Source organism: Melanerpes formicivorus, unplaced genomic scaffold (genome assembly GCF_026170545.1).
Source record: "Melanerpes formicivorus ecotype bairdi unplaced genomic scaffold, bMelFor1.0.p_v2 SCAF_76, whole genome shotgun sequence".
In the NCBI taxonomy this organism is placed as follows: Eukaryota; Metazoa; Chordata; class Aves; order Piciformes; family Picidae; genus Melanerpes; species Melanerpes formicivorus.
In genome coordinates this window covers 1-13,538 of record NW_027142428.1, presented here as the reverse complement: position 1 = coordinate 13,538, position 13,538 = coordinate 1, and positions in this window count along the sequence as shown.

Below are 13,538 nucleotides of genomic sequence, written 5' to 3'. Positions count from 1 at the left end.
GCAGGTCTCCAAAATCAATACCTCCATTTTATTTGATACATAGACTTTTTTATGGGAATGAATTAAATAGACCTTATTATGGGAATGAATTAAAGATACTTGTGGCAGGAGATCAGAGGTTAAGACAGTCTTGGCCTGTGAAACAGTCACTGTAGGACTGTACGCAATACTGAGTATTGCTTTTGCCTGCAGAAAACAGCATAAAGGCTTCTCTGTTCACAAAGTTTCCATCCTTCTCCAGGAAATGACCAGGGTTAAACTGTCACAGACTTTCCCACTGCACTTGATCATACAGGACAGAAAATATGCTGGAGAAAGTTAAGGTGTCCGACTGAAAGACAAAATGAATGTACAAAGATCTTTTTCACAGAGTTGAAAACTAATGACTTACATTGCCAAGATATCAATTGCTCTCTTGAAATTGCCCAATGCAAGTGCCAACTAATTATTATAGGGTCAGAAAGAGGGTCACACTGTGCTATCTCCTACAGAACAGCCTATTTAGCAATTATTAGGCAGTCTCAAAGATTGATTTTAGAGCAGCAAAGGATGCAGTAATTACAGCAATTGGAAACTTTGGAAAGAAACCCCACTGAAATGAAGGCTTCACAGTGATCAAGCCCCCTGACTTCGATCTTGATTTACTCAAAGGCATCTTCCCCCAAAGCCACATAAGTCTTACTTGCTGGGAAAGCCATATACATGAGGTTGGGCATGATTTAAAGTGTTCTGCTGATTAAATGTGTTGTGTACATGGACACTGTTACTGCAGAATTTCTGTGAGTTTCCTGCTTATCTTGTACCCCTTTAGAAGAAGCCTAGGGTCATTACAATACTGAGCTAACTCTCGAAATCCTGTATAGAATAAAGGTTAAACTAACATTTGTGCAAAACCAGAAGGAAAATGAGTGCAAGATTATTCATATTCTAGAATGTTCAGCTTCCTATTTACCCTGAAGAGCTCCTCACAAGTTGTTCAAATTCACCTTAGGGTAGTTTTTCAGCCTGAGGTAAAATGAAAGTGCAGTATGTATTGTTTAAATGGTTGAGAGGGGTCTGTTGCCTGACTCTGTTTTGCCTAAAGATAGTCTCCAAAGCTTAGTGGCTTTAACATACCTTAGCAATATGGAAGGCTTGTGGTGTGGTGTCCTGGCTGCACTTGCATATAAATGGTATTGCACTTATGCTGCTTTGATGCATAATCTCATGTAGAACTGCATGTGCCTATGGCAGGATCATTTGGTCAGTTTTGCAGGATGGATCAAAAACAGCATCCAACTCCTCTTGAACTTGTTCTGAAGAATAAAAGGACTAATAATGAGTATTCATGAAGGCAGTTGATGTGTTGACTCTATGCAGAAACTCAACATCCCAAAGACACCTTACCCTGCAGGATTAGGGCAGCTGAGTCAACTGCATTTTGCCTATTGGCCTGCCACAAGCAAGTGCAAGTGCAGGTACATGCATTTCTCAACCTGTGCATCAAGATATATCATCATGGAGAGCTGTGGTGGTGTCTGAGCCTGCTGTGAAGAGACCTGTGATCTCTTGCAGCATGTTGGTCTCCCTGAGTGTAGAAACTGGGTCATCCTTTGCCTGCAGATATGAGACAGACAATAGAATTTAAGGGTGTTTTAATAGCATAGCATGTTTCCAGCTTTTTGTCATCACAGAGTCCATACTGAGCTGATGAAGCTGATAAGAGAGCAGCCATAGAGCTCTGTTAAAAAAAATAATCTTACTGATTGAGGAAAACATTGTACCATAAGCCCTCTTTCAGCCTAGGGTGGAATATTACTCTCTCTGTGGTAACTGCTAAGGAACATCCTCAGTACCTTCTCCCAGTACTTTGCTTTTGAGATTGATGTCAAAGAAGTAGCTCAACATGAGCTCCTCTCATGAGGTAAAAGGAGGAGAAGGAAGTAGGAGCACAGCTGGAAACATCTTAATTACAGGCATTTTAAATATGCTGCAGCTGCACAAGAGACAATTACTTGTTACCTTTAACATCTGAGCCAGGTATGCATCAATGGAATTCTGTGGCTCTGCCAGCACCCAGCTTTTCTGGTGGTTCCTGATCTCATCCTTAATAAGCATTCATAGATCCTGCAAGTGTGTTAGTGCCACCAGCAGCCCTCATTAACATAGTGCTTAAGTGCCTAAACAGTGATGGGAAAGTGTGGTAGAGCTGCCCCTGGAAAGACAGGCACAAGGACCACCATGGTATCTTAGCTTTGTAGTGCATGTAAAGCCTGAATGTTCATAGCTGAACTGTGCCTAACCATTGCTGTGATCCAGGTGTATGACTTCTCTGACCCTAGGAAACGGATGATCACTTTAAATGGTGAGAAGTGTGTGAAGGATGACGTTAGCATGCAGTAAACTTTCCAGGTTGTGTGCTCTCCACTAGTAATTTCACAGTTGCAGGATTTAAATGCCCCTGAATACATTTTTTCTTGTTTTCTAAGTGAAGTCTTTCCCAAATGACCTGCTCACTTCTAAGTCTCAAGTCAACAATTAGCTCTAGTTCTCAAAGCCACAACCATGTTAGCTTGTCCTTTTTTCTCTGGAGGAAATCAAGGCTATTACAAAACCCTTTGAGACAAAAGTTAAGAGGAAAAAGCCTGATTGTAGCCTCAGGGTGAACTTGATACTGAACAATATCAAAGTAAAGTCAGATCAGTCTCTCTGAAGAGAGCTATGATAGGAGATTCAGGGAGTGTGTAGATGAAGCAAGCCAGGAATGGTTGCAGAAGCATCATTACTGAAAAAGAAGGGGACAGAATCAGAGAATCATAGCATGGCTTAGGTTGGAAGGGACCTTAGTCATCATCTACTCCAACCTCCCTGCCATGGACAGGGACATGTCTCAGCTAGACTCGGCTGCCCAAGGCCTCATCCAGCTTGGCCTCGAACACCCTCAAGGAGCAGGCATTCACAACCTCCCTGGGCAGCCTATACTGGAGTCTCACCACCCTCCTGAAGAAATTCATGAAGTGAGTGTTGCCTGTATCAGAGTTCAATGTTTATTTAAAAGCTCTTCTCTTCTTTGGCAAAGAATGACTGTTTCATGCCATGGCTCACTGAGGAGTGCTGTCAGGCTTTGATACAGTTAGAGGGAGCAGGTCAGTGCTTGCTCACCTGGAGGTGCCATGGCATTCTACCCATGTCCTGGGAATCTCTGAACCACCTCTGGCACAGGGCAGCCTCTCTAGAGAAGCAATGTCCAAAAAGCACATCAGCAATCATGTTGTTGATGGAAGAAGGGAGTGGGACAGAGAGATCTGTGCCTACAAACAGAGAAGGTTGAGTCATTAACTTCTGCTGTAGGCTGTGATCCTTTGTTACACTGAGCTCCCATCAGTCTGCTCTTGGTTTGCATGGGATTACACAAATAGCTGAGCCTGCAGGAAGCAAGATGCAGGAATCTGACTGGGAGATCATTCTTCAGGCACCTTTATAATGAGTGAGGGAAAGATTCCATCCTATAGAAAAGTGCATAATCAGCACAATTTAGGAGTCTCTCATCTGTTACTTTCTCCCATAAAAGGATTAGCATGAAAGCAATGAGTCAGGCATGATGTTCCAGCCTACTGCAAAATGAATTGTGAAGGCATCAGCTCTGTAAACCTCCCATTGAACCCACTGCAGAAATTACAACTTCCAGTAGAAAAAGCAGGCCTGGAAATAAAGAGAATGAGTCCATGTTGTGACCACATACAGGTCAATGTTTCACCTCTTTCTCTGGCAAAGACCTCAAGCAGGCAGCAAGCTTCTGGATACAGACTTCCAGGCTTTTCTTTCCTGGTCCAAGGTTCCTCAAAGTCATCAGGCTGAACTGTCTCTGCTCCTTCCATGTGTGCCTGTTGACAAAGCTGATGCCTTCAACAAAATGGAGTAGGACTGGTGAAATTGTAGTGTTTGATTCATTGTATGAGTTTGGAAGGATCCCTGGCAGTATTTACATGGGAAATCAGAGGGATTTATGCTGTTTTTTCACATCTGCTTGATAGTTTTAGTGGGAAATAAGCTCTATACCTGTCTCTTTCACCTCTTTTAGCTAGAACCATGCATTCAACCCATGCTGGGTCCTGCTGGCTGATGTTTTTGCACCTTTCACTCCAAACACTTCCTGAGATGGCTTGGTAACATTCTCAGCAACTAGGGATTGCCCAGGCTGTGCCAGTATATACATGGGAAACACATTAATTTTGTGGGCTGAATGTATATTTGGGGCCCAGCATTTGAGAAGGACATGCAACAGTGACTCTGCAGCATTCATCTTGCTGCCAAGAGCAGCTCATCTTAAAAGAAGCATTAAGAGCAGCTGCATTCTCTGAGCAGCTTGTTCTGCTGAAAATATTTCAGTGCACACTACAAAAGGAAGTGGCATGGGGGCCACAGCTTTCTCACAAAATTATTCTATATGCACAGTCAAGGCATCCTTCACTGCTTGAAATCCATTTAGCTGAGCCACTGGTGTTCTTCCCATCCAGAGTGTGTACACATTTCCATGCATCCTGACCACTAGAGAGGCAGTAAGACAGAGGATGACATAAAGATTTGAGACATTTAAAGAGAGGCCCTTCCACATTTTTGTGTTATTCTTAGATGTTAAGGATTAGACTTGGCTGTCCACTCAGCAGGTGGATGCTCTTTATGTGGAAGAGAAAGGGAGTAAGAGGGAGAAACTTACAGTCTGGAAAGCTAAAACTAATGAAAATAATAACAAGAAAATGAAATATTTTCAGATATGTACAGAATCAATATTGAACCCAACCCCCCTGATGGCAATTACATCACTGTCACTATTGACGCTGTGGCAGAAGTCCCAGACTGGACTCAGCAGCAGATGGGAACTGGAATCAGGAGCTGGATTCAAAAACTGGATTTAGGATCATATGGCTTAGGATCAGAGAGCAGACAGAGCAGCATGGAGAGAGTCCTCCTCAAATGCCAGCCACTGAAGAAGAGAGCTTGACCTGTGATCCCTCACCTTTATGCTGAATATTAAATATACAGAATGGAATGACTTGTTGGTCAGTTGAGGGTCACCTGTCCTGTCCACTCTTCCCTGCAGGTGTGGCCTTTTATTTTCTGCACTCCCAAGGTGGCATACAAGAGTTAGCAGTGACCTTGGTCTGCACACCAATCCTCGGTACTGACTGTAAACATTGAGCATTATCACTGCTAGAAGCAGACACTGCCTGAGAAAATATTCCATCAGCTGCAGGAAGTGCAGCTGGTTGGAAGAGTCTGAGCTGAAAAGTCAAATCACTGAACAGAATTAGAACACAGGATGTTAGGACAGAAACCAAGACCATTTAGAATAGAATAGAATAGAATAGAATAGAATAGAATAGAATAGAATAGAATAGAATAGAATAGAATAGAATAGAATAGAATAGAATAGAATAGAATAGAATAGAATAGAATAGAATAGACCAGACCAGGTTGGAAGAGACCTTCAAGATCATCGCGTCCAACCTATCATCCAACACCACCTAATCAACTAACCCATGTAACCAAGCACCCTGTCAAGTCTCCTCCTGAACACCTCCAGTGACGGCGACTCCACCACCTCCCCGGGCAGTCCATTCCAATGGGCAATCACTCTCTCTGTGTAAAACTTCCTCCTGACCTCCAGCCTGAACTTCCCCTGGCACAGCCTGAGACTGTGTCCTCTTGTTCTGGTGCTGGCTGCCTGGGAGAAGAGACCAACCTCTGCCTGTTTACAACCCCTCTTCAGGTAGTTGTAGAGAGCAATAAGGTCACCCCTGAATCTCCTCCTCTCCAGGCTAAGCAGCCCCAGCTCCCTCAGCCTCTCCTCATAGGGCTTGTGTTCCAAGCCCCTCACAAACTTTGTTGCCCTTCTCTGGACTCGTTCCAGCAAGTCAACATCCTTCCTAAACTGAGGGGCCCAGAACTGAACACAATGCTCGAGGTGTGGCCTAACCAGTGCAGTGTACAGGGGCACAATGACCTCCCTGCTCCTGCTGGCCACACTGTTCTTAATGCAGGCCAGGATGCCATTGGCCCTCCTGACCACCTGGGCACACTCAGGCTCATGTTCATCCTACCATCAACCAGCACCCCCAGGTCCCTCTCTGCCTGGCTGCTCTCCAGCCACTCTGACCCCAGCCTGTAGCTCTTCATGGGGTTGTTGTGGCCGATGTGCAGAGCCCGGCACTTGGATGTGCTAAATCTTATGCCGTTGGACTCTGCCCATCTGTCCAGCCTGTCGAGGTCTCTCTGCAAAGCCTCTCTACCATCTAGCAGATCAACTCCTATCCCCAGCTTGGTGTCATCAGCAAATTTACTGATGATAGACTCAATGCCCTCATCCAGATCATCATGCCCTTTTCTACAAAGCAAGGGCTGGTTTGCATTGCCCAAGACAGGGGTTGGAGATTTTTATCCTGCTGTCAGAAAATAAGAGAGGCTGGAACCATGTTTCACTATTAACCTCTCAAAAGGCTTTCACTGTTATTAATGCATTGCCTTGTAATTTGTGTCTGTTACTATTCATGTACCTGCAGCATATGCAGCCAGCAGTGCAGCAGCCATGCCAAGTAACCCAGAAATACTCCAGCAGGATTTCTTCTGCTCACATTGGCCTCTCAGAGGTGACTGATGGAGACTGCAAAATCATAAAGGTTGCTTTTATCATCTTGCCCTGCTTATTCGCTTTCCAAGCACACAGCTTTTTCCGTGTCTCAGCACTGACAGAGGGAAGCTCGTTATAGCAGGAATTATGGCTGCAATTAGCACGTGCAGCCATTAGATGGTAATGTTTGTTCACCATTGCGCTGGGCATCCTGCCTGGGAGGTCCGACAGAGCCGAGCAGTTAAGATAAGCTTTTCAGAGTGGCTCACTGGAGATGTGCTGACTATCATGAGCTGCCTGGAGAGTACTTAGCGCCTACAGATCCTGCTGACTGCTGCCAGAGTTCAGGTTCTCAGTCATTCTGCACATCGTGTCGCTGTCACCTGTGGATTAGAGACGAGCTTTAAACTCCTCATGTAGTTGAGAGAGACCTGGTTGCACAGAGGGAGGGAAAACAAGATCATGTTACCTTGCTTGGAAAGCAGCTCTGCAGAGAAGGACCCGGGAGTGCTGTTGGACAAGTTCACCACTAGCCAGCAACATGCTGGCCAAAAAGGCCAAAGGTATTCTGGGATGCATTAAGAAGAGTGTGGCCAGCAGGTTGAGGGAGGTTCTCCTCCCATTCTACACTGCCCTGTCGAGGCTACACCTGGAGTATTGTGTCTAGTTCTGGGCTCCTCAGCAAAAGAGGGACAGGGAACTGCCAGAGAGAATCCAATGGAGGGCCACAAAGATGATTAGGGAACTGGAGTATCTCTCTTACGAGGAGAAGCTGAGACCTGGGGCTCTTTAGCATGGAAAAGAGAAGAGTGAGGGGGGATCTTATCAATGCATACAAATTTCTAAAGGGTGGAGGTCATGAGGATGGGGCTGGGCTCTTTTCAGTGGTTCCCAATGTTAGGACAAGGGGCAGGGGGTACAAAGTAGAACACAGGGGGTTTCACTTGAATTTAAGGAAAAACTACTTTCCTTTGAGGGTGACAGAACACTGGAGCAGGCTGACCCAGAGAGGCTGTAGAGTCTTTTTCTCTGGAGACTTTCAAAACCCACTTGAACGTGCAACCTGATCTAGGCATACCTGTGTTATGGACTAAATAACCTCCAGAGGTCCTTTCAAACCCACAGCATTCTGTGATTCTGTGCTCAAAGATTTAGGATTTTGGAGAGGAGAAACATCAGCTAGCCTGTAGCTGTATGGAACAGGAGGTAAAGGTTTCTGAACACCTGTGTGAATAAAGACTCTGCCTGCAGAGAGTTTGTGTGTTACACAAACATTTGTATCTGTAACACCAAGCCATGTGTAACTACAGATATATATTTATGTAACTATTCATATAATGTGTGACCATTTCCTGAGCAGCTCAGCACTTCAGGAGAGGTGTCAGTCCTGGAGGCAGCTTCCTTTGAGCCCTCTGGATGTTCAAGAGCATCAGAGAAATCCAGACACAGAGAAGTACAAGAACACTTACCAAAAGTTGACATTCAGAAAACATTATTGTCCTCAGGTCCTTCCTCACTCAGATGTCATCTGCTAGTCCTAGAGCCACCAGCCCTCAGATCCAGACTCCCACAGACATCAGCCTTATTGGAGCTCCCAGACAGCACAGGCAGATGAACTGTGCCTAGTCCCAAGTGGAGTGTGTGCACAGGGCGAGCAGCAAGAGTAGAGCAGGTGAACTGAGGTGGGCTGCTTTGCAGCTATCACAGTGAGAGCAAGGCTAGTGCCCCGCTCTGGATTTTACAGACTTGGTTCAATTTCCTGCTGTGCTACAGATATCCTCTGTGATTCTGGGCAAGGTTCTTCATGCAGCTTCATATCATGGATATTCAGTAATCCATGTATCACAGTGTCACAGTATCACTAAGGTTGGAAGAGACCTCGAGGATCATCGAGTCCAACCTGTCACCACAGACCTCATGACCAGACCATGGCACCAAGTGCCACGTCCAATCTCCTCTTGAACACCTCCAGGGATGGTGACTCCACCACCTCCCTGGGCAGCCCATTCCAATGACTAATGACTCTCTTGGTGAAGAACTTTCTCCTCACCTCGAGCTTAAACTTCCCCTGGTGCAGCTTGAGACTGTGTCCCCTTGTTCTGGTGCTGGTTGCCTGGGAGAAGAGACCAACCCCTTCCTGGCTACAACCACCCTTCAGGTAGTTGTAGAGGGCAATAAGGGCAATGTATAAGCAGGATGGCTTCACAACAAATAGAATCATAGAATTGTTTCAGTTGAAAAAGACCTTTAAGATCATCGATCCAACTATTATCTAACTTTGCCAAGTCTGGTGCCAAACTGTGCCCCTCAGCACCACTCAGACTCTGTGTCTTTTAGACACACCCGCAGATGGTGATTCAGCTACCTCCCTGGGAAGCCTATTCCAGTGCGTGATAACCCTTCCAGTGAACAAGTTTCTTCCCATCCCTTCATCTTCCCTTTCACCTAAGCTGGTTCTAGCAACCACAGAGCTATGAAGTGACTGGATTCATTTGACTGGTCTGGGGGAAAGCTTTTCATTTTCAGTTGCAGTAACAGCTTTCTGCTGGCTCAGCAGTCTGCACACACTCACATGCTGGCTGCTGTCTCACTAAATAAAGTGAGAACATAGCCAAGGACAAAAGGGACAGGACCATCCCTTTTGGCAGACTCACTGATCATTTTAGCTGCAGTGCAAACCTTTATCTGTATCCTCTCTGGTTCAGAGTCCCTCCTACTTGATCTCCTGGGGCTGTTGCTGTCACAAATACATCCCCAGTTAACCAATTCTGTGACAGTAAACAGAGAACCACCATGTACAGAAATTGTATTACATTCTCTGGTGATTGTTTCCTTATAATGCACTAAAACATTCTCTGCTAATGGCCTAATAAGATTTTATAGTAAGTGGAGCTGGATGGCTCAGGGATGGAGAGAGAGAATAATGGGAGAACTTTATGGAAGACTGAAAATAAATCTAATAAATTTGATATTCTTCAGAAATATTGTGAAAGACAACAAAGCATCACAAAGCGCTTCAAGAAAGCACCCAAAAGAGTCCAGAAATTGCCAGTAGTGTTTTCTCCCCCAAATGAAACATTTCTCTGAGAGATTTGTTTGGTTTTGTTCATCCTCAGCATCAGGAATTTGAAGAACTTTCAGGGTGTCTGCCTCTGCTTGGAAGAGGCTGTACTGAGGGAAGGCAGTGGTGGCCTGATAGGAAAGAATACTGAGGTCCTGTGCTGCAGCAGGATGTTAAAGATTGGAGCTTCCCCTGTCTCACTGAATGTGCAACTGACAGCACCACTGTCTCACCAGGACCACCCCAGGAGAGGTCTGGGCAACTGGTTGTGCTCAGCAGCACAGTTGCAGGAATACTTCACTGTGTTGTCACCTCTAGGCTTGTTACATGCTCAGCTCCCTCTGCTTTCATTCTGACTCTCATGGAAGGAAGAGTTAGTACTTCTTGCCAAGGTGCAAGGTAGCAAGGTGAAGCTAATAGGCCTGGGTGAGTCAGTGATTCTCAGTAAATGAGGGATGTGTTTGTCAGCTCACAGAGAGTGTGGATTTCCAGCTGGATGCAGCTTTACAGGTTTTTGTCTTTACACTTTGTGCCAAGTTCTCTGGGAAGGCAGTCCAAGTGGTTTTGCCTGTGATCTCATTAGTCTCCCCTCTTCTCTGGGATGAGTCAAAATATGGAGCAGTGCCCAGCGCAAAGTGGTCACTGCAGTTTCTCTTCCTGACACAACTAGGTTGAGGGGAACCCAGACCAGATTGTCTTCATAAAATTGCAGAATTGGGGTTGCCTTTAATCTTCAGGAGAGAGAGGGGTGAGTTTCAAGTGCAGCAGACATTACAACATGTGCAGTCATTAACTCCAGATTGCTTCAGCAAACAATGGTTTGCAGAATCTGGTTCTCCAAAGCAAATAAATGTGAAGAGCAATAGAAAATGGTAATATCTCTTAAGTCTCTGTTCCTGTCTGAACAAAGTATTCTGTCTTGTAGTCAGCAAGAACATTTGCATTAGGGAAAATGTGATTAATGTGACACTTCTGATGAATTCTCACTCAGAGTGCTGGATTCTGTCCTCAAAGGCAAAGCACATACCTTGGGGAACACCAGATGCCAGTCACTTTCCCCTCCTCAAGCGATCTGAGGATCCAGGTTTTTCTATGACACCATGAAGTCACCTCTCTCCTTTTGCCCCATTCTGGAGGGAATTTCTCATTGAGAAATGAGGTCACTTGAAAGCTAATGGGCTAGGGAAGAGTAAGTCCTTCACTGAAAAGTCCTAGTGATTGTATTGCTTACCACCACATATGCCAAAAGAAAGGGGAGGATGCCAGTGTAATTCAGGCTGGTATTTTGTAAGGAGAGAGGCTTAAATAGATCCAACTATGACTGGGTAGGTTTAGACTGGACATTAGGAAATTTCACAGAAAGAGTGGTCAGGCATTGGAATGGGCTGCCCAAGGAGGTGGCTGAGTCACCAGCCCTGGCTGCATTTAAAAGTCATTTGGATGTTGTGCTTGGGGGATATGGTTTAGGGGTTAACCTTGTAGAGTAGGGTTCTTGGTTGGACTTCGTGGTCCTGAGGGTCTTTTACAACCTGAAAGTTTCTGTGACTCCGTGTTTATTATGTGGAGCACTGTGGATTTCTCTGGAGGTTCAGTACAGCTATATACCACAGCACTTTACCTTTACAACCATTTGAAACTGGAAGTGTCTCTGTTAGGCTGCCTCTGCTTGCGACAATAAACTAAGAGTTTTCAAATTGGCTTAATTGTTCCATGAGGGTGACCATCCTGCTTTCCTAACTGGTTTTTGGCTGAGTCACAAACACTCCATTTTCATTCCCTCTCAGGTTCAAAAGGCTCCCCTAAATCCACTCTTTTAATGCATGGAGTCTGGCAGTAAGGTATGTTTTCAGAATAGTGAGCTGCAGATACAGCATTTCTGCACGCATAAGACATCGTAGTTGCATAGATGCACAGGATCAAAGAATGGGTTGGGTTGGAAGGGACCTCCAAAGGTCATCTATTCCAACCTCCCCTGCATGGAATCTTTTGACAGTTTTATAATTTACCTGCTAGTTACTTTAAACACATAAGTTGTGTAACTTCCTCCAGGTGCTGTGTTTGCATGCTCAGACCTTAGGGAAGGCCAGAAATTGGTCTTCTGTGAGCAGTGGACTGGCAGACTGGAGAGAAGTTGGACAGCAGATCTGCCAAGGCTGCTGAAAAAAATAACATCACTGCAACCAGTGACAGTGGGCCAGAGCCTGCAGGCCTGACTCTGAAGAGAGCTGAGATGTTGCAGTGGAGACTGGGAGTTGTCATTGCCTCAGATGGCCAAAGAGAGAAAAGCAAAGGGTATTTTCACCATGTCCTGGTTTAAGGTAGAACAGAACTATTTCTGTTCAGTGATTTTACCTCTCAGCCAAGACTCTTCTAAAAGTACCTGTCTCTTGTATCCACTGCTCACTTTCAAAATGATCGGTGCTATGTAACACAAAGTCATGCTCACATTGGGGTAAAACATTTCTTTGAGAACCAGCTACCCACATCTCCCTTTCTGACCAAACACACAGCACCACTAACAATTAACCAATATTAATATTGGCCATTTAAACTTTAACTCTGTGGTACCCCTTCTGGGTGGTGGAAGTGGATTAATAGATGAGATCAGAAAGCTAAGACTCACTGAATGGAAGAACAAACAAAGACTAAAAATTAGCAGGTTTTTAATAATTACTGAGCTACACTAACCTTACCTCTTAAAAGGTAAGGTGGAGCAACTGGATCCTGCATGCTGTCTTGTAATTAGTCTACAATCACTCAGGGCTTTGTATACCATTGCAGTCAAGAACGTGGGTAATGCCTTTGGGTACTGGCACTCCTAAATAAAGCAGGGCTCCAAGCTCCTGACTCAGGTTTGTTGCCTTGAGCAAGTTTCCTGTTACCAGTGCTGTGGCTCTGCACCATACCCTCCAAAGTCTACAAAATCATAAACTCATCCCTTACTGTTCATTTATAAATCATGACTGTGACATGTTTTGAACTCATTTGAGCAAGAAAAAGAAAAAGAAAAAAAAAAGAGTAAGAAAAAGAGAAAAAAAAAAGAAAGAAAAGGAGAAAAACCAAGAGAAAAAGAAAAAATAAAATTATAAAAGAGAAAAACAAAGGGAAAAGGAGAAAAGAAAAAGAGAAAGAATAAAAAGGCAAAGAGAAAGAAGAGAAAGAGAAAGAGAAAGAGAAAGAGAAAGAAGAAAGAGAAAGAGAAAGAGAAAGAGAAAGAGAAAGAGGAAAGAGAAAGAGAAAGAGAAAAGGAGAAAGAGAAGATGAAAGAGAAAAGAGAAAGAGAAAGAGAAAGAGAAAGAGAAAGAGAGAAGGAGAAGGAGAGAGAGAGGAGAAGGAGAAGGAGAAGGAGAAGGAGAAGAGAAGGAGGAAGGAGAAGGAGAAGGAGAAGGAGAAGGAGAAGGAGAAGAGAAGGAGAAGGAGAAGGAGAAGGAGAAGGAGAAGGAGAAGGAGAAGGAGAAGGAGAAGGAGAAGGAGAAGGAGAAGGAGAGGAAGAAGGAGAAGGAGAAGGAGAAGGAGAAGGAGAAGGAGAGAAAGAGAAAGAGAAAAGAGAAAGAAGAAAGAGAGAAAGAGAAAGAGAAGAGAAAGAGAAAGAGAAAGAGAAAAAGAGAAAGAGAAAGAGAAAGAGAAAGAGAAAGAGAAAGAGAAAGAGAAAGAGAGAAAGAGATAGAAAGAGAGAAAGAGAAAGAGAGAAGAGAAAGAGAAAGAGAAAGAGAAAGAGAAAGAGAAAGAGAAAGAGAAAAGAGAAAGAGAAAGAGAAAGAGAAAAGAGAGAAAAGAGAAAGTAGAAAGAGAAAGAGAAAAGAGAAGAGAGAAAGAAGAAAGAGAAAGAGAGAAAGAGAAAGAGAAGGGGAAAAAAATAGTCAAAACAGAA